Genomic DNA, 27471 nt, shown 5'->3' with positions numbered 1-27471 from the left:
ATTTATCTTAATCAATAATGCAGACAGTTTTATTTTGAAACAAAGATCGAATTTTCGTTGGCAATTAGAGATCTGTGCAGCCCTTGTTCATCATTGTCTTTGACCAAGCAGTGTTTACATATTGTATTTGGCGCAATTCGAAGTTATACTTGCTTATTACGAAAATATGCAGTTTATGTGATAAAGCACATTAAAGATCTCGTCAAAATGCACCATTTTTAGTATCGTTTGCAGACCTAAGGTATCAGAAGATGTGATATCAGTGGGTAAACATTATATTACTTAGTCGTTGATTTTGGATGTACAGTCTGTAAACTGTTGTAGTTGGCCTTAGCTTCATAGTTTCGATCAATAGTATCGCCGCCTTCCTCAAAAGTTCGTTTTTGTACACCGTTGGAACATAAGCACATGTAGGTGCAAGATTAAAAATGATCAAAAAAGCTTTATTAGCCAGTCAGTGAAGTTAATTTAATTTTTGTTGATAAATTATTTTCTTCCCTTAAAATACACACCTGGAAATGGAAAAAAGAACACATTGACACCGGTGTGTCAGACCCACCATACTTGCTCCGGACACTGCGAGAGGGCTGTACAAGCAATGATCACACGCGCGGCACAGCGGACACACCAGGAACCGCGGTGTTGGCCGTCGAATGGCGCTAGCTGCGCAGCATTTGTGCACCGCCGCCGTCAGTGTCAGCCAGTTTGCCGTGGCATACGGAGCTCCATCGCACTGGTAGCATGCCGCGACAGCGTGGACGTGAACCGTATGTGCAGTTGACGGACTTTGAGCGAGGGCGTATAGTGGGCATGCGGGAGGCCGGGTGGACGTACCGCCGAATTGCTCAACACGTGGGGCGTGAGGTCTCCACAGTACATCGATGTTGTCCCCAGTGGTCGGCGGAAGGTGCACGTGCCCGTCGACCTGGGACCGGACCGCAGCGACGCACGGATGCACGCCAATACGGTAGGATCCTGTGCAGTGCCGTAGGGGACCGAACCGCCACTTCCCAGCAAATTAGGGACACTGTTGCTCCTGGGGTATCGGCGAGGACCATTCGCAACCGTCTCCATGAAGCTGGGCTACTGTCCCGCACACCGTTAGGCCGTCTTCCGCTCACGCCCCAACATCGTGCAGCCCGCCTCCAGTGGTGTCGCGACAGGCGTGAATGGAGGGACGAATGGAGACGTGTCGTCTTCAGCGATGAGAGTCGCTTCTGCCTTGGTGCCAATGATGGTCGTATGCGTGTTTGGCGCCGTGCAGGTGAGCGCCACAATGAGGACTGCATACGACCGAGGCACACACGGCCAACACCCGGCATCATGGTGTGGGGAGCGATCTCCTACACTGGCCGTACACCTCTGGTGATCGTCGAGGGGACACTGAATAGTGCACGGTACATCCAAACCGTCATCGAACCCATCGTTCTACTATTCCTAGACCGGCAAGGGAACTTGCTGTTCCAACAGGACAATGCACGTCCGCATGTATCCCGTGCCACCCAACGTGCTCTAGAAGGTGTAAGTCAACTACCCTGGCCAGCAAGATCTCCGGATCTGTCCCCCATTGAGCATGTTTGGGACTGGATGAAGCGTCGTCTCACGCGGTCTGCACGTCCAGCACGAACGCTGGTCCAACTGAGGCGCCAGGTGGAAATGGCATGGCAAGCCGTTCCACAGGACTACATCCAGCATTTCTACGATCGTCTCCATGGAGAATAGCAGCCTGCATTGCTGCGAAAGGTGGATATACACTGTACTAGTGCCGACATTGTGCATGCTCTGTTGCCTGTGTCTATGTGCCTGTGGTTCTGTCAGTGTGATCATGTGATGTATCTGACCCCAGGAATGTGTCAATAAAGTTTCCCCTTCCTGGGACAATGAATTCACGGTGTTCTTATTTCAATTTCCAGGGGTGTAGTTCTTCGTCAATTTTTTTTTGTACCACCAGTAACAGAGACACTTTTAGGCCTAAGAAGAAGTGTGTATTGGCTGCTTAACACGTTATTTTAGCCACATGCATATTGTGTTGTTACAGAAACACAATACAGACAAGTTAGATGTGGAAATAGCATTATGGCACTTAATTTGAGAGTCCACAGTCACGTTTGAGTGGTCAAGTGTATCGTAACCGGCAAGTTAAACAATAATTGACCTCTTCCAGTAGCTGACATTATTTTAGCTAGCATGTGTTTTGTACAGTTGTAGAACAATGATAGAAACAATTTACATGGTCAAATATTTAACTGAGGGACACAATGTATTAGGGGCGATGAAAAAATTTCCGTCTGAAGGCTGCACAGCCCACAAACGGTATGACAATCAAGCAAAATCGCCATGAGTATTGAGGCAATCATCCCACTAAAACACCAGCTTGAGAACACCCGTTTCGCAAAACACCCTATTCCACTGCATGAAAAAGTCCATAACTGCGTGCTGCTCATCCTCGTCCGAAGGAAACTTTCGACATTTTAAGGCCTTTTTAAGGGAGCAAACGTGTGATATTCGCATACGGAGAGATCAGGACTACAGAGCGGGTACTCGAATGTCTCCCACTTGCGCTGGCGTAACTTTGCGTTACGACGTTTTTGGTAAGGGGTTGTGCATCATCACGAAGCACGAAACTTCGTGCATCATTCTACAATGGTGATTTCCGACAGACTTGCTGCCTCATGCACATTCTGCGATGGATGCCGACTGATGTTTGTCCATCGACAGACAAGAAAAGAATTAAAAACATTGGTGTTATTTGGACACTTTTGGTAATAACGTCAACATAGTTCACGTACCCACATTAACTGCTCGCATTTCGGAAAGATACGAAAGCCATACTAATTCTTTGCCTGCACGTTGGTGCTTATATACCCGCATCAGAGTCGTGCTACGTTGCGCATACATTTCAGCAACACCCTCAGATTGGAACTTTTTCATCGCCAAGTGTGATACGAATATTAAAGTCTGTTCGTCGTTCGATGCACCTTAACCTGTAAGTTAGATCCGAAGAGTCATGTGTACCAGGGATTAATGAAAAGTTATGCCTCCACCTTCGTTAATTGGGTTTCGATGGGAATATTTTAATGAATCAAACGCAGAAATAATCATTATAAAGTGATCTTTCATTACTAATAATCACTTTTCCACAAAATCACCAACCAATTGGATACATTTCTGCCAACGATTGACGCGTTTTCTGAAGTCGTTACGGAAGAAGTCGACACACTGTTTCTGCAACCATAGTCTCACAGTTCTCTCAACGTCTTCATCAGAAGCATAATGATGTCCCCGCAGATCGTCTTTCATTATCGAGAACAGATTGAAGACAGACGGTGCTAAATCTGGACTGTGTGGAGGATGCCGTGCGGTGGTGAGATTCAGTCTCTGAAGTTCTGCTGTGGTGCCACGTGAAGTGTGTGGTTTGGCATTGTCATGCTGCACGAAAACATTTCCCTTTTCCTTTCGGATTCTTGTTAGCCGTCATTTCAGAGTTCGCAGCGTTGTTATGTAACGTTCTGCATTTATTGTTGTTCGACGGTCAAGGAAATCAACATGGATGACACCATCAGCGTCCCAGAACACTGTGGGCATGATTTTTCCAGTTGAGGGCTGCGTCTTGAATTTCTTTTTCTGGGGCGAGTCTTTGTGGCGATATTCCATAGACTGACGTTTCGTCTCCGGGTCGTAATGGTGTACCCACGTTTCGTCTCCTGTCACAATTGAATGGAGAAAGGCGTCACTTTCTTTCTCGTAATGCGAGAGGAGTTCCTGGCAAATTTCAAGTCATTTCAGGAGCCAGTATCCGGGGTACTCATCGTGCGCAGATCTTCCGATAGCCAAGCAAAGCAGTAATGTGACGCACAAGTTCTTGTGAAATGCCGATTGTGCATACGACGATCGTCCTGAATCAATCTGTCAACATTTTGCTTGTGAAACGTCCAACTCGTTGTTTGTCACGCAGGTCAGATGTTCCCGCCCCAACACCTTTAAAGTTAATCGCCCAACGACGCACAGTACTCATATCAACATAATCACCATAAACTGCTTTCATTCTATGATGAATATCCTTTGGGGTGATACCTTCTGCTGTCAAGAATTCAGTGACTGCACGTTGCTGAAATGGCATTGACTGCAAGGGTTCCATACTATAAACTGTAACAATACAACCGTTTAATGCTAAGGCTTCCCGTTATCTGGAGCTGTAGAGAAGAGGCTACGGAACAAGCCAAAATCTGTCGTATACCAATGCTGCGAACTGTTAAAGAGTTGCGAAGGTGGAGGCATTACTTTTCAGTTAACCTTTGTATTTTTACACACATTATAGACATAGAAGTACAATAAGTTACGCCAATATTGTCAACAGTTTTACGACTTTTTGACAAACATTTCAGACATGGAAATAAATTTGTGACGCTTGACATTAAAAAACCTACTTATTTTTGATAAATTACACAGATCTAGAAATACTGTAAGTTACACCAGTATTGTCATGATCTTTATGTGTTTTTGATAAATAATGCAGATGTGGGAATAACATTGACATAAACATTGTGTGTGTGCTTACATATTTTTGATAAATAATACAGATGTGGAAATAGTGTAAGTTATACAATGTTGCGAATAGGTTTGCATATTTTCGGACAAATAATTCGGATTGTTTGGATGATTTTGTACTTGGCACCAATTTATGCACTTTGGATCGTTTGGATACTTTTTAACACGGCACTAGTTTATACAATTCACGTCGTTTACATACTTTTGTACAGGGCTACGACGGCGCCTCCGAAACTTCAACTTATTGGCATATTATTTTTATTACATGGTGAAATAATGGGCTGTGATTAGGAGACCTAAATGTGTGTGTGTGGGGGGGGGGGGGGGGGGGGTGTAAAAGAGAGAGATGAAATTTACTGACTAGGCTGACAAAACTGCTGACAGTATGCGCAATGTCACACTCTGCATGGGTGTCAGGTTTCTGCGAAGTCAGACAAGTTCACATCTGATAAAATTTGCCTCCATCTGCAACAGCTTTCGACAATCACTGTAGACATTACAAAACTACCGACAAGAATATCATTATCCTTGATTTAGGGCGCTCTCTGTTTGGCTGTTTCAGTATAATAACTGGTAAAATACTGGGCTGTGATTGAGCAGAGCAAAAAAATGTGTGTTTTGGCTTAGAAGCTCTTGATTGGACAAGTGTTGTGGCTGAAGACGGAGTTGAAAAAATGTAAGTGGTCTTTAAAATACTGGGCTGTTATTAGAAGGTCAAAATATGTGTATGTTGACTTTAAAGTTCTCTTCCTGGCAAAAGGAGCGTGGCTTAAGAAGAAGTTGGAAAAAATGTGATTCGTCGCTAACATACTGGTCTATGATTGGGAGATATAAATGTGTGTGTTGGCTTGAAACCTCTCTGAGTGGTCAACGGCCAAGAAAGTTGACGTGGCTTAGGAGAGGAGGGGGAATGATGATACTACAGAAAGAGACATAACTTGTGACGATATGGGTATGTTACAAATACAAACACGATATCTACAAGTTCACCGAAAAGTGTTGTAGAATTGACTTAACTATCGTACTACTAAGGAACCAAATTATTGTCGTTTCAAGTGCATGTATAATAATTTATTGATAAACTGTATTAAATGAACGAAAGTCAAGTCCCAGTAAATGGTAAAAATGTACACTTGGAAGTTAAGCTCTGTTACTCAAGCAGACTATTGATGCGTCTGCCAGCTGTTCACCTTTTAAGAACTGTAAATACTATTTCAGTAACGAACTGCTCTAATGTTAGCTCCTTTAACATTAATGTGTGTAGTAAGGTGTGTTTTTATTATAAATTAATGCTTTCTTATTTTTTACCTTTTTTGACTGCAGCACCGGCGCCATTGCAGCCTGCACCATCAAAAGCACAGCTTTCTGTCGCTAAATTGTTAATAATTACGGCCTAAAGGTAAGTAATATTTCTTTTTATTTAAGTTTATAACGACTGCAGTTTCGCTTAAAAATCCGTGCATACAAGTTGTAAGTGGTGCTCCTTTGAGATTTCTTGTGACATTGCAGTGGGACGCAAAAATGTAAATTTGCATGTGTTGTTCGCCACAGCATTTCCCCTGACTCGTACCTCACACCCCTCTCTCACTACAGACGCGCCTAAAATAGAGTGCGTCGCTTGAGAGCAACCTCATTCACATTCAAAATTCTGTGTTTAGAGACAAGTGGCTCCTTCTCGCTCTCAAACCTTTGCTCCCTCCTGTACAGTTAACGTATTTTGTGGTTAAACAGGCCGCTTTTGAAAATCAAACGATGTAATGAAATGAAATGAAATGATGTCATGATCATGTTCTGTCCTATCACCACCATAACTTCATCTAATACTTGATATAATTTGAATGTACACCGTTAATTTCGTGAATGTCTGTAGTGTCGCGTCATTTGAGGAAGAATATGCCAAAGAAAGATGTTGCTGTAAAATCCAGTTACTGATTTTATCCGTCGCCCATCGATGACAAGTACCCAACAGAATCGGCGATACGTTAGTTTCTGCGCTAGCAAATTATACTTGAAATTAATATTTTCTAACTTTAATAAACCATACGATTGTTTCCTAGGAAGTCTGAATGTAAACTTCTGATAAACGAACAGTTTGTCTCTCTTTCCATTCTTTTCCTTGAAATATAAAGTTATTATGTTGTAACGACCCATTGTCAAAGTACTATAAAGCCAAAAATGTTTTTCTGACTTCTATCACTTCTCGAAATTAAACAACTTTCCCATATGCATCTAAGATGGACTATTTAAATTACACTCTTATTGGACGTATAAGATAGTATACACCATAAAATTTATAATAGTTACATGTCATATGCACTCTTACATGGTTTATTTCGATAAACAAAATATAAAACATTTGGCCACGTAATAAAATGTCTTAATCTCCATAAAGTGATCTTGATTCGAGAGTGGTCAAGAAGAGACTGAATATATTATAAAAGATTTGCATAACACTAAATACTGATTCATTTATTTCACTGTAAGGTCATAATTTCTGCAGAAGTGTGGTAAAGCATGGAGCTTTTTTGTTGTGGTGGACAGCCGTCAACCAGCTAGGTATTGTATCCATTGGTGTGTTAACTTGTGCAGAGAGAAGTATAGCCTTCAGCGCTTGCCATATTTCCGTGACATAAATGTAAAAACTAAAACAAACAAATAGTAAATCATGAAACCAGGAAAATCCTCTGTGATATTGCGCGACTTCTGTACCACTACAGATAATACGCTGTGGGCAATGCCAATCATATTCAAACCACATCTCCTAAAATGGCTATATTCAATATTGTCTAACCAGTGCAGTTGTGATGAGGTCCAGATGATGGAACATATGTGTTCCTGTCCTGCTGCCCCACCTTATACAACCTCAAGAACATATGTCAACAATGCTAATGCGATTGATATCACCCTCTTCTGAGCTTTACTGACCTAACCAAACTGTTTTTGTTTTTTATTTGTAATAATCCTGCTCGAAAAAGGCAAGTGCTGACAGCTGTTAATATTACAGAACTATCAGCTCAAAAAGTCACTGTTGCAAAATAAAGACACAATTTTTTTAAATATAAGAGTCGAGGCAGATCTCAGGAAAAATCAGCTCGGGTTCTAAAAAATGTAAAACAAGAAGGAGTAATGACCCTGCAAAATAACTTAACAGATAGACTGAAGAAATGAAAACCTATATTTATAGCAATCATAGATTTAGGTAAAGCTTTGTCAATGTCGATCAGAACACACTATTTGAAATTCTGAAGGTAGCAAAGGTAGAACACATGGTACAAGGTGAAAAGTAAGCTCTAACTTATAAAGAAGTCAGGCTGCAGTTCCCAACAATCAAAGGAAATGAAAGGGACGCAGTGGTTGAGAAGGGAGTGAGACAGATGTGTAGCCTATGCACTGTGTTATTATATCTGTACATTGAGCAAACCAGGAAGAAATTTGGAAAGCAAATTAAAATTCAGGGACTGAAAATAAAAACTTCGCAGTTTACCAGTGACATTGTAATTCTCCCAGAGATGGGAAAAGGGCTTGAAAATCAGTTGAACAGAACTGATAGTGTTTTGAAAGACGTTACAAAATGAATATCGACAAAGAAAAAGAAGAAAAGTGGAATATAGTTGAATTAAATCAGAAACACTGATAGAATCAGATTAGGAAACGAGACACTAAAAGCAGTCTATGCGTTTTGCTTTTCGGGCAGCAAAATAACCGATGTTGGCCGAAGTAGAGAGCATAAAAAATTCAGACTAGCAACAAAAGAAAAGTGTTTCAGAAAAAGAAGAATTTGTTGACATCCAACATAAACTTAAGTGTTAGGAAATGTTTTCTCAAGATATTTGCATTGTTGCGAAAGTGAAACAAGGAAAATAAGCAATTCAGGCAAGAAGAGAATAGAAACTTCTGAAAAGTGGTGCTATAGAAGAACGTTAAAAATTAAATAGATGTATCAGTTGTAACGCTACAGGGCCTCAGGTCTACCACTCAGCCATGGTTACAAGTCTAGAGGTCCAAGCCTCAGCAATTGGTGAGGGCGGCCTTGCAAATATCTGCAGATTGCATAGATGCAGGGGTAGAGCAACGACATCACAACCCAAGCTGTTGAAATATAAAATAGCTGTCACAAGAAATTCAAAAATTGAAGGTGACGGTGGTGGGAAATTAATAAATGCAAGATTGCGGAATTAACCTAGTTGGGCTTGGCAAAAAACAAAAAAATTAAAAAATATCCAAGATGACAGAGCTATGTCACGTGTGCTAGTGGTCATTATGTCGCCATGTTCAAAAGTACCTTAACGATCTTTAATTTGCATCATGTCCAAAAGTATCCAAACAACTGTGTTTTTTTATCAAAAATATGTAATGATATTGACAGTACTGGTATAACTTACAATACTTCCACATCTAAAATATCTTTATTTCCAAGATACATATGACGCAATGCTAACTGCACGTACAGGTTAAGTAATGCTTATCAATGGAGATAGTTCCTTTATTATAACACATATGGTGTAAAGCACAAATGAAATTTTTCAACATCTACATTATCTGCATTATTTTTCTATAAAACACATTATGCCTATTAACTGTCAGAATGTTATTTCCATGTCTAAAATATTCGCTACAATTCGTACTTAAAACATAGTTGTAGACTCTCACATTAAGTACCCCCTATTTTATCGTCTAAATTGTTCTATAACAGTACAAAACACGCACATCTAAAAATAACATTTTAAGTAGGAAGTTGAAATTTCGTTTTAAATCTAAATGAGACTAAGTACAAAAACGAACCTGACCAAGCCTACAACTGTGCCAAGTATATGTTGGATAAAATCTAAACCTCAGGAGCTGAGTAGTGGTACTTGACACAAACAAATTGGAATTTTGGATTATTGTTCAGTAATTGTCCCAGATGTTGATATGTTACAGTCAAACTGTAACATATGGCTTCATATATCGCCATATTATAGCAAAATTGTAATAAATTGCTCCATACATCACCACGTTACAGCAAAGTTGCAAAAAATTAACCCACACATTGTCACCATACAGCAAAACTGTAACAAAATGCTCCATATATCACTAAGGCACAGAAAAATTGCGACGCATTGTCACGTATATCGGTATATTATAGCCAAGTTGTAACAAATTACCCCATACCTCACCATGAGAAAGAAACATACGCCACACGATGCGAGAATGCAGAATGATTTGATCGTCTATCAAAATAAGACAGCTGAGTGGCATTATGCCACTGTTCTAGCACTTTCTGCCCACATGCGAAATCTGATGGTTGTCAAAAGGGTTGCTTATCTATATTAACGAAGATGCAAAGCTGGTACTTTTTGCCAATGATACAAGTATAGCTATCACACCCGACAGACAAGAATTAACTGGTGAAATTGTAAACGATGTTTTTCAGAAAATCATTAAGTGGTTCTCTGCAAATGGGCTCTCATTAAACTTTGACAAAACACAGTATATACAGTTCCACACAATAAATGGAATGACCCCATTAATAAATATAGACTTCGATCATAAATCGGTAGGTAAGGCAGAATATTCAAAATTTCTAGGTGTATGCATTGATGAGGGGTTGAACGGGAAAAAACACACTGAGGATCTGCTGAAACGTTTGAGTTCAGCTACTTATGCTATTAGGGTCACAGCAAATTTTAGCGATATACATCTTAGTAAATTAGCTTACCACGCCTATTTTCATTCTATGCTTTCGTATGGCATCATCTTCTGGGGTAACTCATCATTGAGTAAAAGAGTGTTCATTGCACAAAAGCGAGTAATTAGAATAATAATCCAAGATCATCCTGCAGACACTTATTTAAAGAGCTAGAAATCTTCACTGTAGCCTCACAGTATATATATTCACTTATGAAATTTGTTATTGACAATTCGAACGAATTCAAAAGTAATAGTAGTGTACATGGCTACAACACTAGGAAAAAGGATGATCTTCACCACTCAAGGTTAAATCTAACTTTGGCTCAGAAGGGGGTAAATTATGCTGCCACAAAAGTCTTTGGTCACTTACCAAATAGCATCAAAAGTCTGACAGATAGCCATATAGCATTTAAAAGGAAATTAAAAGAGTATCTTAATGGCAACTCCTTCCACTCATTAGCTGAATTTTTGGATATAGTAAGTGGGCAATTTCCCAACCCCCACAAAAAAATTTAAAAATATATAGCGTCATGTAATATTTATATTTTATCTAATGTAATATCTTGTACAGATACCTTTTATTAACCTGACAGGTTCCACATCATTATGAAGTGTCGTATTCATGATCTATGGAACAATTACTAATCTCATTTAATCTAATCTATCCTGCCAATACCCAGGAATTTATGAATGAGTGTATCTGTACAGGGACATTTTAAAAGAGCCCAACGAAGTAAAGGTCAGAGAAGAAACCAGTTAAGCCACTTATTTTTCAAAATTGGGTTACTGCTACAGCTTGAATTGGACTGATCATAGTCATCTGTAAAACTGAAAAAAAAAACAAGTGAGACCAGAGATATTAGTATTCAGAGTTCTGCTGTAAGGGGAAGATGAGTGTTAGTCATTTTTTCCGGGGAAAGAAGTAGGCAAGTCAGTGGTGACTCATCCACCCACAAAGGGAGCAGTAAACAGAAATCTGATGCAATCTCTTCTTCCACCCTCCCCATCCCAAATAAGTTGGAGGCAGAGAAAAACAAAAAGAACGTGGCTATCTACAAAGACTTTGCAAAACATATATCTCTGCGAGATATAGCAACGAATGATTTTTACATTAAGCAGCACGTTTTAGTGTGTTCGCTCAGCATGTATGTTCTTGCGACAGAAAAATCTTTTTTTCTGTTTACCATGAACGCGTTGTGAAAAAAGGAACAATTGAAATGAGGTCATTGTTTTTTCACTTCATCACTAATGCCTTGGATGAGCATGCTGAATACCTCTATACAGGGTGTTCCAGGAGGAATGATTAATATTCAGGCACATGACAGGAACGACCATTTGAAGCAAGAAAGTCTGTTAAACATGGACTCTGATATGCATACCTTAAGAGCTATGAGCACTTGTTCAGTGGAAGAGATGTGTTTCATGTAGCGAAGATGAACGAACGCTCAGAGCTCTTTAGCTACGAACTTTAGAGACCATGTTCACTGGACATTTATTTCTGTTCTAGTCCATACTGTCATCACTCAAAATATGGAAAGCAAAAACTTTGCAATAGAAGAAATTTGTTTCGCTGTACGAAAGATGAAGTGCTCGTTTGGAGCCCATTTTTAATTGACTATTTTGTTGCGAATGATCATTCCTGTTATATCCCTCAATATTGACAGTTCTCCTTGGGGGTCCTCTATATTTTATGATTCTGCTGGTGGTCAAAACAAAAACTTCACTGTCTTCTCCTTTTGTTCACTATGTAACTCTTAATCGAATTAGTGACTTTGTGGGTTCCTGCCCACTTGTATCATATAGGGTGCCTAAAGGATGCTGCGTTCTCGGTAGTTTGACGTTGTTTCCAAAGATCTCGAGAATTTCTCGACCGATTTACTTCAGACTTTTACACAATACTTTAAAAAACATTCAGACGGAAGTAGACTACTAATTTTTCTAATATATACGGTATATAAGAAGAGACGCCCCCATGAACCATGGACTTTGCCGTTGGTAGGGAGGCTTGTGTGCCTCAGCGATACAGATAGCCGTACCTTAGGTACAACCACAACGGAGGTGTATCTGTTGAGAGGCCAGACAAACGTGTGGTTCCTGAAGAGGGGAAGCAGCCTTTTAAGTAGTTGCAAGGGCAACAGTCTGGATGATTGACTGATCTGGCCTTGTAACAATAACCAAAACGGCCTTGCAGTGTTGGTACTGCGAATGGCTGAAAGCAAGGGGAAACTACGGCCGTAATTTTTCCCGAGGGCATGCAGCTTTACTGTATGATTAAATGATGATAGTGTCCTCTTGGGTAAAATATTTCGGAGGTAAAATAGTCCCCCATTCGGATCTCCGGGCGGGGACTACTCAAGAGGATGTCGTTATCAGCAGAAAGAAAACTTGCGTTCTACGGATCGGAGCGTGGAATGTCAGATAACTTAATCGGGCAGGTAGGTTAGAAAATTTAAAAAGGGAAATGGATAGGTTAAAGTTAGGTATAGTGGGAATTAGTGAAGTTCGGTGGCAGGAGGAACAAGACTTTTGGTCAGGTGAATACAGGGTTATAAACACAAAATCAGATAGGGGTAATGCAGGAGTAGGTTTAATAATGAATAGGAAAATAGGAATGCGGGTAAGCTACTACAAACAGCATAGTGAACGCGTTACTGTGGCCAAGATAGATACGAAGCCCACACCTACTACAGTAGTACAAGTTTATATGCCAACTAGCTCTGCAGATGATGAAGAAATTGAAGAAATGTATCATGAAATAAAAGAAATTATTCAGATAGTGAAGGGAGACGAAAATTTAATAGTCATGGGTGACTGGAATTCGTCAGTAGGAAAAGGGAGAGAAGGAAAAATAGTAGGTGATTATGGATTGGGGCTAAGAAATGAAAGAGGAAGCCGTCTGGTAGAATTTTGCACAGAGCACAACTTAGTCATAGCTAACACTTGGTTTAAGAATCATGGAAGAAGGTTGTATACATGGAAGAACCCTGGAGATACTAAAAGGTATCAGATAGATTATATAACGGTAAGATAGAGATTTAGGAACCAGGTTTTAAATTGTAAGACATTTCCAGGGGCAGATGTGGACTCTGACCACAATCTATTGGTTATGACCTGTAGATTAAAAGTGAAGAAACTGCAAAAAGGTGGGAATTTAAGGAGATGGGACCTGGACAAACTGAAAGAACCAGTGGGTGTACAGAATTTCAGGGAGAGCATAAGGGAACAATTGACAGGAATGGGGGAAAGAAATACAGTAGAAGAAGAATGGGTAGCTCTGAGGGATGAAGTAGTGAAGGCAGCAGAGGATCAAGAAGGTAAAAACACGAGGCCTAGTAGAAATCATTGGGTAACAGAAGAAATATTGAATTTAATTGATGAGAAAAGAAAATATAAAAGTGCAGTAAATGAAGCAGACAAAAAGGAATACAAACGTCTCAAAAATGAGATCGACAGGAAGTGCAAAGTGGCTAAGCAGGGATGGCTAGAGGACAAATGTAAGGATGTAGAAGTTTATCTCACTAGGGGTAAGATAGATACTGCCTACAGGAAAATTAAAGAGACTTTTGGAAATAAGAGAACCACTTGTATGAACATCAAGAGCTCAGATGGAAACCCAGTTCTAAGCAAAGAAGGGAAAGCAGAAAGGTGGAAGGAGTATATAGAGGGTCTATACAAAGGTGATGTACTTGAGGACAATATTATGGAAATGGAAGAAGATGTAGATGAAGATGAAATGGGAGATACGATATTGTGTGAAGAGTTTGACAGAGCACTGAAAGACCTAAGTCGAAACAAGGCCCCGGGAGTAGATAACATTCCATTAGAACTACTGACAGCCTTGGGAGAGCCAGTCCTGACAAAACTCTACCATCTTTTGAGCAAGATGTATGAGACAGGCGAAATACCCTCAGACTTCAAGAAGAATATAATAATTCCAGTCCCAAAGAAAGCAGGTGTTGACAGATGTAAAAATTACCAAACTATCAGTTTAATAAGTCACAGCTGCAAAATAATAACGCGAATTCTTAACAGACGAATGTGAAACTTGTAGAAGCCGACCTCGGGGAAGATCAGTTTGGATTCCGTAGAAATGTTGGACCACGTGAGGCAATACTGACCCTACGACTAATCTTAGAGGAAAGATTAAGGAAAGGCAAACCTACGTTCCTAGCATTTGTAGACTTAGAGAAAGCTTTTGACAATGTTGACTGGAATACTCTCTTTCAAATTCGAAAGGTGGCAGGGGTAAAATACAGGGAGCGAAAGGCTATTTACAATTTGTACAGAAACCAGATCGCAGTTATAAGAGTCCAGGGACATGAAAGGGAAGCAGTGGTTGGGAAGGGAGTGAGACAGGGTTGTAGCCTCTCCCCGATGTTATTCAATCTGTATATTGAGCAAGCGGTAAAGGAAACAAAAGAAAAGTTCGGAGTAGGTATTAAAATCCATGGAGAAGAAATGAAAACTTTGAGGTTCGTCGATGACATTGTAATTCTGTCAGAGACAGCAAACGACTTGGAAGAGCACTTGAATGGAATGGACAGTGTCTTGAAAGGAGGATATAAGATGATCATCAACAAAAGCAAAACGAGGATAATGGAATGTAGTCGAATTAAGTCGGGTGGTGCTGAGGGAATTAGATTAGGAAATGAGTCACTTAAAGTAGTAAAGGAGTTTTGCTATCTGGGGAGCAAAATAACTGATGATGGTCGAAGTAGAGAGGATATAAAATGTAGACTGGCAATGGCAAGGAAAGCGTTTCTGAAGAAGAGAAATTTGTTAACATCGAGTATAGATTTAAGTGTCAGGAAGTCATTTCTGAAAGTATTTGTATGGAGTGTAGCCATGTATGGAAGTGAAACGTGGATGATAAATAGTTTGGACAAGAAGAGAATAGAAGCTTTCGAAATGTGGTGCTACAGAAGAATGCTGAAGATTAGATGGGTAGATCACATAACTAATGAGGAAGTGTTGAATAGGGTTGGGGAGAAGAGAAGTTTGTGACACAACTGGACCAGAAGAAGGGATCGGTTGGTAGGACATGTTCTGAGGCATCAAGGGTTCACAAATTTAGCATTGGAGGGCAGCGCGGAGGGTAAAAATCGTAGAGGGAGACCAAGAGATGAATACACTAAGCAGATTCAGAAGGATGTAGGTTGCAGTAGGTACTGGGAGATGAAGAAACTTGCACAGGATAGAGTAGCATGGAGAGCTGCATCAAACCAGTCTCAGGACTGAAGACCGCAACAACAACAACAACAACAACATACTGTTTTACCTTACTATACTGGTTTGTGGCAAAATAAACACAACATTGCAGAATTTCAGTTTGTTGCTTTAATTTTGGTTCCAGTGTATATCCAATTCCAATAGCGATAGCGAAGCACTGCCGGGCTCAGTAGTATTCAACATGAACAACAAGATCTCAACACTCTTACCTGCGACATGCCTGAAGTTCTGCTTCAACTTCTCTTAGTAACTATTCGCGATAACATGCTGCGTCCTCCGTTTTAAGAAATCCTCAGTGCAGTCTCGAATTTTATTTGATGCCCCAATAATCGTACTTTTGTTAATAAACATTGATCTGATATGTGTCGTGTGGTTTTCGGAAATCCTGAAAGAAGTGCGTAAGTTAAATTTCAGGTGGATGACGTTTTCGGTCCTAGTTGGCATGGAGCAGGTGATTCAGTTCGAAATTCCTGAATATGTTTGAGCTCAGAATTATGTTCAAGGATTCTACAACAGATGCGCGTGAATGGGATTTGGTGATAGATTTGTAGGTTATTTCCACAACCCTTGTTTTAGACCAGTATGACCTGTGCCGTATTCCAGTCACTAGTCACAGTTTTTTTGTTGAAAGGATAGCCGGTAAATAATGATGAAGACAGGAGCTAACACAAGAGCCAAGTCTGTACAGTATCCGACAGGGATACCATGTAATGCTGTAATCTTGTTTATTATTAGTTATTTCAACTATTTCCCATCGTCACTAACACTAATATCTGTACTACTCGTTTTTGCGGTTGAGTGATAAGTAAATATGGAGCAGTACTTCTAAAACAAATGGCTATGAGCACTATGGGACTTAACATCTATGGTCATCAGTCCCCTAGAACTTAGAACTACTTAAAGCTAACTTAACCTAAGGACATCACACAACACCAAGTCACCACGAGGCAGAGAAAATCCCTGACCCCGCCGGGAATCGAACCCGGGAAGCAGTACTTCCGTAAGAACATTTGAAAACGCTGTTTTGCATTTATGCTTTTGCGTTGCTACTCTCGATTTCAGTTCTTGTGTCATCTATGAGCTTCTGAGGGCAAATTTTGGTGCCACGGGCAACATTTAGATAACACCAGAATTTATTTGGTTATGTGAAGGAGTTTTTTCGTTGTGATTCTGCTATCTGGTATGTGTTCTGATTTACAGTAAATGAATTTAGTTTATGGATGACGGAACAACAAGCCACAATAAGAATAATGAGAACTTCAAGGCGACCGATTACTTTCCTTGGTCTATAGTGTTCTGACTGTATATGGGAATTCTGATGAAGTTATTGGCATTCAAACTGCAGTGATGAAGCAATGGTAATGCAGAATGGAGCAAACAGCATCGGAAAGCTGATGTTACATAACAAAAAGTGATAAAAGTGTTTTCTATTTGTTCAATTCTTGCTCAATATCGCGTGCCCATCGTGCTGCATCCACATATGGCTTCTAACGTCTAGACAGTAATTTTCAAGGAGAACACCGAAATTTCCGGAATGAAATGGCAATATAGGGTGTATTACCTATCAAAGTAGGGGCTACTTGCAAAATGGTGTGGATCAGTGAATTCATCTCGTAGTATTCCACACCACACATTAATGGTCTATTCCCTTGGCGATAGACTGAACGTAGCCACCTAAGGTTTTCTCTTGCCCAGAAATGCATATTATGATGGTCCACTGCACGATAATTTGTGAACGTGGCTCATTAATGAACAAAACACTTTGTAAGGCCTCCACAGTGACATTATTCACTGCTCATTTCCAAAAATTATCTCTTTGATTGAGATGATTCTTATGCAGCGTTTCCTACATTTAACTATCTGTAATAATTACTGATTTCATTTATAATTTCCTACGCTGCAGAGAAAGACACCTTACATGAAACAACCTGTATATCGGAATCTGATCTGGAAAAGAATTAAACAGAAGAATAGAAATGATCTAGAGTGCGTTTGGTAAATTGAAACTAGTTTTCAGAACTAATATTCCGAAATGTCGGAAGCGTAAAGTTTAGTATTAATGTGCATCACCAGTTTTCATTTACGGCGGTTACGAAAGCTATGTAAGACTGAGGTGTAGCTCATTGAACAATTGGGTGGGGGGATATAATACATATCTGCTGCAAAATACCTGAAGAGGATATTAAACTTTTATGTGGTAAATGCCTACATCTCGTCCGTATTTCTATGGATTTTGTGGAACGCCTCAACAAATTCAAACTCAAGGACTCAGACATCACACTGAGCTTTGATGTCGTTTTTATTGTCGACCAGAGTGCCTCTAAGAGAGTCACTACAATTCAACGGTCATAAATTTGACTCGAAGACCTCCGATCTTTTCAGACACGTCCTGATCTTCATGTATGAGAGGGTGACAGTCAACAGCTCACTCTCGCCTGTGTTTGGGACTCTTCATAAGGAGCACTAAGAGAAGAAAATTCCAAAGCCATCCAGATGGAAACCCGTCTTTTCCCTTTATGTGGACGACACGTAGTCATCTATCCTCACGAGAGAGACCAACACTATGACTTATTCGCACATCTAAACTCCGTACATCCCAACATCAGATTCACTATGCAGACCAAGGCAGAGGGAAGACTACCATCCATGCACGTCATGATCAAGAGAAGTATGGATGATTTGCAGCATAGAGTATATTGGAAGAAAACGCACACTGATCTGTAGTTGCGTGCAAACAGCTGCCGCTGCGCCTTGCACAGAGGAATACGAAATGCTCGTACACAGGGTGGGCACCTCCTCAGAAAGAGAGTCTCCCCTGGGAACTGGAACATCTCAAATAGCGTCCAGGAAAAACAGTTGCTCGAAATGGCAGATTAGGAGCGCTCTTGCGCGCATCACTATAGTCCAATCTGCGGAGACAAACGAAGTTAACAGAGAAAGAGGAAGCCATTTGCCTTTATACTGTACATTGCCACGCTATCGGGCATAATCGTGAGCACAATGAAAATGCACCGAGTATGAACTGTGTTTTGCTCACACACAAGTGTCTCTGCTACGGGAAAAAAACATGAAGTATGATACGAACTGTTGCCACACCAGCCTTATTCGTCTGATTTGTCTCCACCAGACTTCCATCTCTTCTCCAAGCTCAAAATGTTCCTCGGTGGACGGAGACTCTTTTCAAACCAAAAACTGACAGCCGAAGTTGATGGTCATTTTCCACTTCTGTAGGAATCGAATTTTCGAGATGGTATCAAGGCATTGGAACATCGCTAAAACAAATGCATTAGTGTACAGGGAGAGCACATTGATCCCATTCCGAGAACTTTATAAAATACACCTGTAATAACACAGAATACACTCCAAGTACGGCTGTCAAACCTTAGTATATACTCTAAACTTACGAGATGTATGTAACAGATGGAAACAATGTTCGGGATACTGATCAGTTGCAGTTATCAAAGCAGCAAATATATATAAAATGCCCTTGGACAAAAAAAACTACGCACTACGAAGAATTATAGGAATGGCGCGGAGATCGATAGATGTGATATACATGTACAGACAAACAATTGATTACAGTTTCAGAAAAAAATGGAAGATATCTGCATCTGCTAGATTACTCTGCTAAACACAATAAAGTGCCTGGAAGAGGGTTCAGTGAATCACCATCAAGCTATCTCTCTACTGTTCCGCTCTCGAACGGCGCGCCGGAAGAACGAGTACTTAAATTTTTCTGGGCGAGCCCTGATTTCTCTTATTTTATCGTGATGATCATTTCTCCCTATGTAGGTGGGTGCCAACAAAATGTTTTCGCAGCCGGAGGAGAAAACTGGTGATCGAAATTTCATGAGAAGATCCCGTCCCAACGACAAAACACCTTTGTTTTCATGAATGCCACTCCAACTCACGTATCATGTCTGTAGCACTATCTCACCTACTTCGCGGTAATACGAAACGAGCTGCCCTTCTTTGTACTTTTTCGATGTCATCTGTCAGTCCCACCTGATGGGGATCCCACACCGCACAGCAGTACTCCAGAATAGGGCGGACAAGCGTGGTGTAAGCAGTCTGTTTAGTAGACCTGTTGCACCTTCTAACTGTTCTGCCAGTGAATCGCAGTCTTTGGTTTACTCCACCCAGAACGTCATCTATGGGATCGTTCCAATTTAGCTTATTTGTAATTGTAGTCCCTAAGTATTTAGTTGAATTTACAGCCTTCAGATTTGTGTGACTTCTCACGTAACCGAAATTTAGTGGATTTCTCTTAAAACCCATGCAAATAACTTCATACTTTTCTTTATTCAGGGTCAACTGCCACTTTTCGCACCATACACATATCTTATCTAAATCTTTGTGCAGTTCGTTTTGATCATCTGATGACTTTACATTGCTTCTGTTTTACTCGATGACTTTCCGTCTGTTACTACGAACTGTGACCTTTCTGACAGGAAACCACGAATCCAGTCGCACAACTGAGGCGATATTCCATAGGCACGCAGTTAGTTTAGTAAACGCTTGTGTCGAAAGCCTTCATAAAATCTAAAAATATGGAATCAGTTTGACATCCACTGTCGATAGAACTCATTACTTCATGAGTATAAAGAGCTAGTTGTGTTTCACAAGAACGATATTTTTTGAATCCGTGCTATGTGTCAATGAATCGTTTACTTCGAGGTATTTCACTATATTCGAACACAGTGTATGTTCCAAACCCCTACTGCAAATCGAGGTTACTGATATGGGCCTGTAATTCAGCGGATTTCTCCTATTTCCCTTTTTGGGTATTGGTGTGACTTGAGCAGTTTTCCAGTCTTTAGGTATGGATCTTTCTATGAGCGAGCGGTTGTATGTAATTGCTAAATATGGAGCTATTGTATCAGCATACTCTGAAAAAAACCTGACAGGTATACAATCTGGAACGGAGGCCTTGCCTTTATTAAGTGATTTAAGTTGCTTTGCTGTTCCGGAGATATCTACTTCTATGTTTCTTATCTTGGCAGTTGTTCTTGACTGGAATTCAGGAACATTTACTTCGTCTTCTTTGGTGAAGGAGTTTCGGAAAACCGTGTTTAATAACTTGTTTTAGTGGCACTGTCGTCAGTGACTTCACCGTTCTTATCGCGCTGTGAAGATATTGACTGCGTCTTGCCACTGGTGTGCTTTAAGTATGACCAGAATCTCTTTGGATTTTCTGCCAAATTCCAAGACGCAGTTTCGTTGTGGAAATTATTAAAAGCACGTTGCGTTGAAGCATGCGCTGTATTTCGAACTTTGCAAAACTTGCCAATCATGGGGATTTCATGTTCTTTTAAATTTGGCGTGTTTTTTTCGTTGCTTCTGCAACAGCGATCTGACCCGTTTTGTATACCATGGAGGACCAGTACCATCTCTTATTAGTTTGTGTGGTATATATCTCTCAATTACTGTCGATTCTCTCTCTTTGAAATCATTCCTCGTCGTTTCTACGCTTACGTGATCAGATCGGAAGGAGTGGCGACTGTCTCTTAAAAAGGCTTTGCAAAAACAGACATAATGTCTTATGGGATAACAGCAATCAGTGATTTTATAATGTTACTTAAAATCCGCCTTGATTGCAAATTTTTTGATTCATATGACCGGTTTCGGTTCATTCAGAACCATCTTCAGATCTGTAAAAATAATAATACTAATTTACTATTTCACGGAAGCAAATCTTTTTCATCCTATCTAATCAACATCAAATTTACCAGAACATACCTGATATTTCAGTTATAGGAGTAACCCGTCCAAATCCAGCAATTTTCACATGCTACGTCACATAAAATTGGTTGGCAGAGTGCACGTCATTTATATTAATTATAACACTATTACCTACAGGTGGCGTCTGGTACATTTTTTACATTCCATTTGCACATACCGTGTTCAGTAGATCATTTTTATTAAAAATACTTAATTAAAATATGTAGATGTCAAGGTTAAAATCTGTACTTGTCAGAATTAAAAAACAGTAAAATTATCATTTTTATACGATCTAAAAAACATAGGGCGATTTATGTATCTATGGTGCTGGTGTGAACTTGTTTTCCTCTACGGTCTGCTTCCGTGGTTCCCGCCATTTCGGTGTTGTGCCGCGGTCCGCTCAGTCGTCTGATGTCCATCGCTGCGGGCAAGAGGGCGAACAGGAGGGCCCCGTCAACGACGCCAGGCACTGCACGCGTCTTCCGGCTTCTCCACCGCGCACCATCTCTCATCCCTCGGCCTGGATCTCCACACGCAACAGTTGTCATCTTAGTAGGTCGTCATCAATGCTAAAGTAGGCGTTATGATTGAATTCGCTTTGCTCGTTGAGGATTAAATCCGGATCTTTATTTTTGTGGGTGTATATTTCAATTTCTTCCAAAATGTTAAGAAACCGTCCCTTATGAGCTCTATGCAGGATGTCTAACTGAGCGGACCGCGGCACAACACCGAAATGGCGGGAACCACGGAAGCAGACCGTAGAGGAAAACAAGTTCACACCAGCACCATAGATACATAAATCGCCCTATGTTTTTTAGATCGTATAAAAATGATAATTTTACTGTTTTTTAATTCTGACAAGTACAGATTTTAACGTTGACATCTGCATATTTTAATTAAGTACTTTTAATAAAAAAAAGATCTACTGAATACAGTATGTGCAAATGGAATGTAAAAAATGTACCAGACGCCACCTGAAGGTAATAGTGTTATAATTAATATAAATGACGTACACTCTGCCAACCAATTTTATGTGACGTAGCATGTGAAAATTGCTGGATTTGGACGGGTTACTCCTGTAACTGAAATATCAGGTACGTTCTGGTACATTTGATGTTGATTAGATAGGATGAAAAAGATTTGCTTCCGTGAAATAGTAAATTAGTATCATTATTTTTACAGATCTGAAGATGGTTCTGAATGAACCGAAACCGGTCATATGAATAAAAAAAATTTGCAATCAAGACGGATTTTAAGTAACACCTTAAAAAGGCGTTAACAGCATTTTATCAGCTTTTTTTAAATAGGTGTACTTTGCGTATCTATTTGATGGTTGTGGGTGTTACGGTATTCAGGCTAGGAGCAACTGCCTTGTGATCCATAATCCCTATATTCATCACGATACTCCCTATTTGTCCAGGATTATTTGTTGCTAAGATGTCAAGTATGCTTTCGCAACCATTTACGCTTCGAGTGGGCTCATGAACTAATTGTTCAAAATAATTTTCTGTGAAAGCGTTCAGTACATCTTCGGATGACGTTTTTTGCCTGCCGCCGTCTTTTAACGTATAATTTTTCCTGCATATCGAGGATAGATTGGAGTCACCACCTTTTATAATTGTATGAGTGGGTACCTATTTTAAATGAGACTCAAGTTTTCTTTGAACTGTTCAGCAGCTATATCGTCTGAGTCGGACGGGTCGGTAAAACGATCCAATTAATAGTTGAATCCGATTTTCAAGTATAACCTATACCCATACTACTTCGCAGGAACTACCTACTTCAGTTTCACTACAAGTTAAACTACTTCTGACAGCAATAAATACTACACCACCAACTGTGTTTAATCTACCCTTTCTGAACACTGTTAGGTCATTTGCAAAAATTTCGGCTGAACTTATTTCCGACTTTAGCCAGCTGTCCGTACGTATAACTATTTGAGCTTCAGTGTTTTCTATTAGGGCTTGGAGCTCTGGTTCTTACCCATCACAGCTACAATTTACAACTACAAAACCGATTGATGCTACAACTCCCTTATTGTGTTTTACTTGCCCCCTTTTAGACCGACGACCTTTTCTGTGGTTTCCTGAGAACCTGTAGCGTAAAGAACCGCCCAGTCCCTTCCACGCAGCCTCCGCTACCCGATTTATTCAAGAGGAAGAGCTTCAGAAATTAAGATAGTCAATAAGGCATTGGTCCACCTATGGCCCTTATCCAAGCAGTTATTTGGCTTGGCATTGATTGATGGAGTTGCTGGAAGTTCTCCTGCCAAATTATGTTCAGTTGTCGCGTTAGTTCGTCAAAATCCCAGGCGGTTGTAGGGCCCTGCCCATAATGCTCCAAACGTTTTCAACTGGGGAGCGATCCGGCGATCTTGCTGGCCGAGGTGGAGTTTTGCAAGCACGGAGGCAATCAGTAGAAACTCGTGCCTTGTGCAGGAGGGCATTATCTTGCCTAAATGTAAGCCCAAGATGGGTTACCATGAACGGCAGCAAAACGGGGCGAAGAATATCGTCGACGTATCCATGTGCTGTAAGGATGGCGCAAATGCCGAGCAAACCTATCTCCTATCACGCTTGCCCACTGTCCGGGTCGTTCCAGACACAGCTTCGGCCTGGTAGATCATTGACTGGAGTAGAATTGAGCCCCGCTAACCAGCGAGTACGTCCGAGCTTGGTTTCTGTCAGCAGAAGCAATTAAGGCATTTTACAATTATTTCCTATTTGTGATCAACAGGGAAATTATCGGGATATTTATTCAATAATCGGTAAGGAAGCTGCAAAAAATGTTTCGAATCAAACCAGCTCCAAAAATTATGTCTTTAGCTTCGTTTGATGAAATTATTTTACCAAAGGTGCACGCAAATCAAGTTATCTTAGAAGATTAAAAAGAGGAAGAAGGAAAAAGAAATCAAGTGGAAAGGCACATAATAAATAGAAATGGTCTCTCTTCTTTCGTGATTATTGACTTTTCATCTTGTGTAGCACCTGTTATGAAAATTTTCTTCGTGAACTTTCCTATCACTGTCAAATTTCTGCTCAAAGACTCTTCAACAAGAAAAAATTACGCCCGTTACAAAAGTGCAATTCAAAAATTTGAAGAAATGTTTGTTGTGAGTGATGTTGCAGAAAGAAGTGTCTAATTTATCAGGACTACACTAACATTCTCATAAAAGACGAAACTGAGAAACAATTGTTTCTGGAGACTGTGAAAAACCCAGCTCCTACTACTAAATCTTCTCTTAGGTGTAAATAACGTTCAGTGTTCATTCAATCAAATCATCTTTAAATCTACAGAACGAATATAGTAAAATGATTATTGTAAATAGAAAAAGTTTCTCAAATTAAAAATGTGAATATTATCAAAACTAAAATTGACACTTCTTAAATTTTTCGTGTTGTATTTAAATTCCTCGAGTGTTAAATTTTTCGTGTTGTTTTTAAATTCCTCGAATGAACATGTTAGTAATATGAGTCAAAATGATTTTAAACTATTGCTAGGTTTGCTTGAATGTGCTACATACGTTATTGTCACAAAAGAATAGTATATAGTGGAGATAAGGGAGAATACGAAGCGTTTTGACACGAACAGGTGTTGCAGATGCTACGTTTCAAATTCAAGACTTTTGAGGGTCGTAGCCAGGCCAGCAGTGACGTCAGGGCGTCTGTGAAGCAGGATAGTGTTTGCAGGGTAATCCAACATTTACAATCGCTGTGTATACAGCCACAGAGGGTGCAGTATGGCACAGAGAAGACGCCTACAAATTCTTTACTGAAGGGCGCCACAGGAAGAATGGAAGCAGGAGAATCGCAAACTGATGTGGCCCGATGGCTTAATGTGAATCGTTCTGTTGTTTCTCGGGTGAGGCGGCAGTTTACTGAGACCGAAATTCTGTTCTGGAGACCAGGAAAGGGCCGATCATGTGTGACATCAGAAAGAGTGGACCATTATTTGAAACTTCCTGGCAGATTAAAACTGTGTGCCGGACCGAGACTCGAACTCGAGACCTTTGCCTTTCGCGGGCAAGTGATCTGCTATCTGAGCTACCCAAGCACGACTCACGGCCCGTCATCACAGCTTCAATTCTGCCAGTATCTCGTCTCCTACCTTCCAAACTTCACAGAAGCTCTTCTGCGAACCCTGCAGAACTAGCACTCCTGGAAGAAAGGATATTGCGGCGACATGGCTTAGCCACAGCCTGGGCATGTTTCCAGAATGAGATTTTCCCTCTGCAGCGGAATGTGCGCTGATATGAAACTTCCTGGCATGTTAAAACTGTGTGCTGGACCGAGACTCGAACTCCCGGTCCCGAGTTCGAGTCTCGGTTCGGCACACAGTTTTAACCTGCCAGGAAGTTTCATATCAGCGCACACTCCGCTGCACAGCGAAAATCTCATTCTGGACTGTTATTTGGCTGAAATGACACGACGGTACCATCTTCGTGCTGCATTGCAACTGGCATGTAACTTTGCAGCGCTACCTGGACTTATTGTATCGAGGCAAACGGTGTACAGGAGACTTCATCAGAGTGGCTTTTATTGTTGGAGACATGTTGTCTGTTTAACTCTGACGTATCTTCACAGAAGGGAACGTTTAGAGTAGAGTTGTCAACATGTCACCTGGACGGTCGAACATTGGGCCAAAGTACTTTCCACAGATAAGTCCCGATTTGGCCTGAAGATTATTTCTCGACAGATTCGCAAGTGAAGGGCACGTGAAACATTATTTCGTGGCCCAGACATTGTGGAAAGAGAACGATATCGAGGAATATCCCTAATAGTGTGGGCAGGGATTATGTTGACCACTCGAATACCTCTTCATGAAATTGTAAAGGTGAACCAACAAGATTTAACTACGGTCAGATACCGTGAGGAAATCTTGGGATCCCATGCACGATTGTTGCGAGGTGCTGTGGGCCCAGACTTCGTACTGATGGACGATAATGCTCGGCCTCATAGAGCATGGGTGGCTGACAGTTTTTTGGAAACGGAAGATATTGCACGCAGGCCGTGAGCTGCTCGCTCTCTCGATTTGACTCCCATAGAGCATCTGTGGGACGCACTAGGGGGAGGTGTTGCATCACATCACCAACCACCAACCACTCTACAAGATTGTGAGGAGTTCTACAGGGAGAATGGGCATTATTGCCTCTACTTGAGGCTGATGACATCATTCGCAGCATGTCCCGTCGATGTCAGGCGTCTGTTGCTGCCAGAGATGGTCACACCCCATAGTGAGCACATTAACCAGTTGTTAGAATGTGTGCGCAAATCCGTTAAGTTGGAAATAAAAACATAGAACGTATTTGTCCACCTTTATGCATGCTGCAGTTGATTACGTTCTGTATTCCTTATATTGTTTTTACCTTACCAATACCTGCTTATACTGTTTTGTGGCAAAATAAACACAACCTTGCATAATTTCCGTTTATTGCTTTAATTTTGTACACCTTGTGTCCAAAATATGTATAATGTAATACATGGAACTGATCTAATCCTATTGTAAACACATAAAGCCTCAACGGTGTTATTTCATGTGGGTATGTGTTAGTCTCTCACAAGAGCCACCACTGTCCAGGGCATGTTCAGGAGAGTTGGATTTACCAGAGCTACATCCAGAGTAGCATCCGGAGGCGTATCCACAAGTGTTACACCTGGGCTATTGTTTGGGGTGGGTCTAACTTGGATACTGTTCACAGGATGGCTCCACCACCATTATACCCAGAATAGTGTTTGGAATTGGACACACCAGCGTTAGGTTTGGGATAGCATACAGAGTTGGACCTGCCTACATTACATATGGGGCAATGCCTAGAGGGGGCTTCACACGTGTTACATGAATGTGGTAACATCCAGAGGTAGATCCAGCACAAATGGGTGTTATCGTTGATAAGTGTTCACAGAATGGTAAGAATTAGTAGGCATAAACTGTATTTAAGATATATAATGTCAGCACTCTACCTCTGCCGTAATCCATGTATGTTTTATGGTATATGGTGTAAGGACTGGATTTGGCAGTTAGCATTATATGCTTATATAATTTTTTTTCTGGGTTGAGATTTGGAAAAAGAAGAGGAACAAGTGATCTTGCAGACAGTTTGCGGATTCTCTCTGGCTTGGGGAGGAATCTGATTCCCTGTTAGATGCTAAAGAAACTGGGTAGAACAAACAATAACAGCACAAATATTTTTGGACATTTACACATAGTATATGGATAAATGTGGCAAATATGGAAAAAGATTGAAAACATTTGAAAAACAATTTAAATGTGGAAAAGGTCCATACAGACAATGGAAATGCAGGA

The 27471-nt window shown here is 40.6% G+C and overlaps 1 protein-coding gene across 2 annotated transcripts in view; it reads left to right on the top strand.

Annotated features, from left to right (window-relative positions):
• LOC126353854 (uncharacterized) overlaps positions 1-27471 on the top strand; it is an 830655-nt gene that overhangs the window by 95323 nt on the left and 707861 nt on the right. For both annotated transcript variants that reach the window (XM_050003019.1, XM_050003018.1), the window contains exon 2: positions 5872-5947. The gene's annotated coding sequence lies outside the window, so the exon portion shown is untranslated. The remainder of the gene's footprint in view (positions 1-5871; positions 5948-27471) is intronic.

The sequence above is a fragment of the Schistocerca gregaria genome, chromosome 3 (assembly GCF_023897955.1).
Source record: "Schistocerca gregaria isolate iqSchGreg1 chromosome 3, iqSchGreg1.2, whole genome shotgun sequence".
Taxonomy (NCBI): domain Eukaryota; kingdom Metazoa; phylum Arthropoda; class Insecta; order Orthoptera; family Acrididae; genus Schistocerca; species Schistocerca gregaria.
This window is presented reverse-complemented; position numbering and strand designations above follow the sequence as displayed.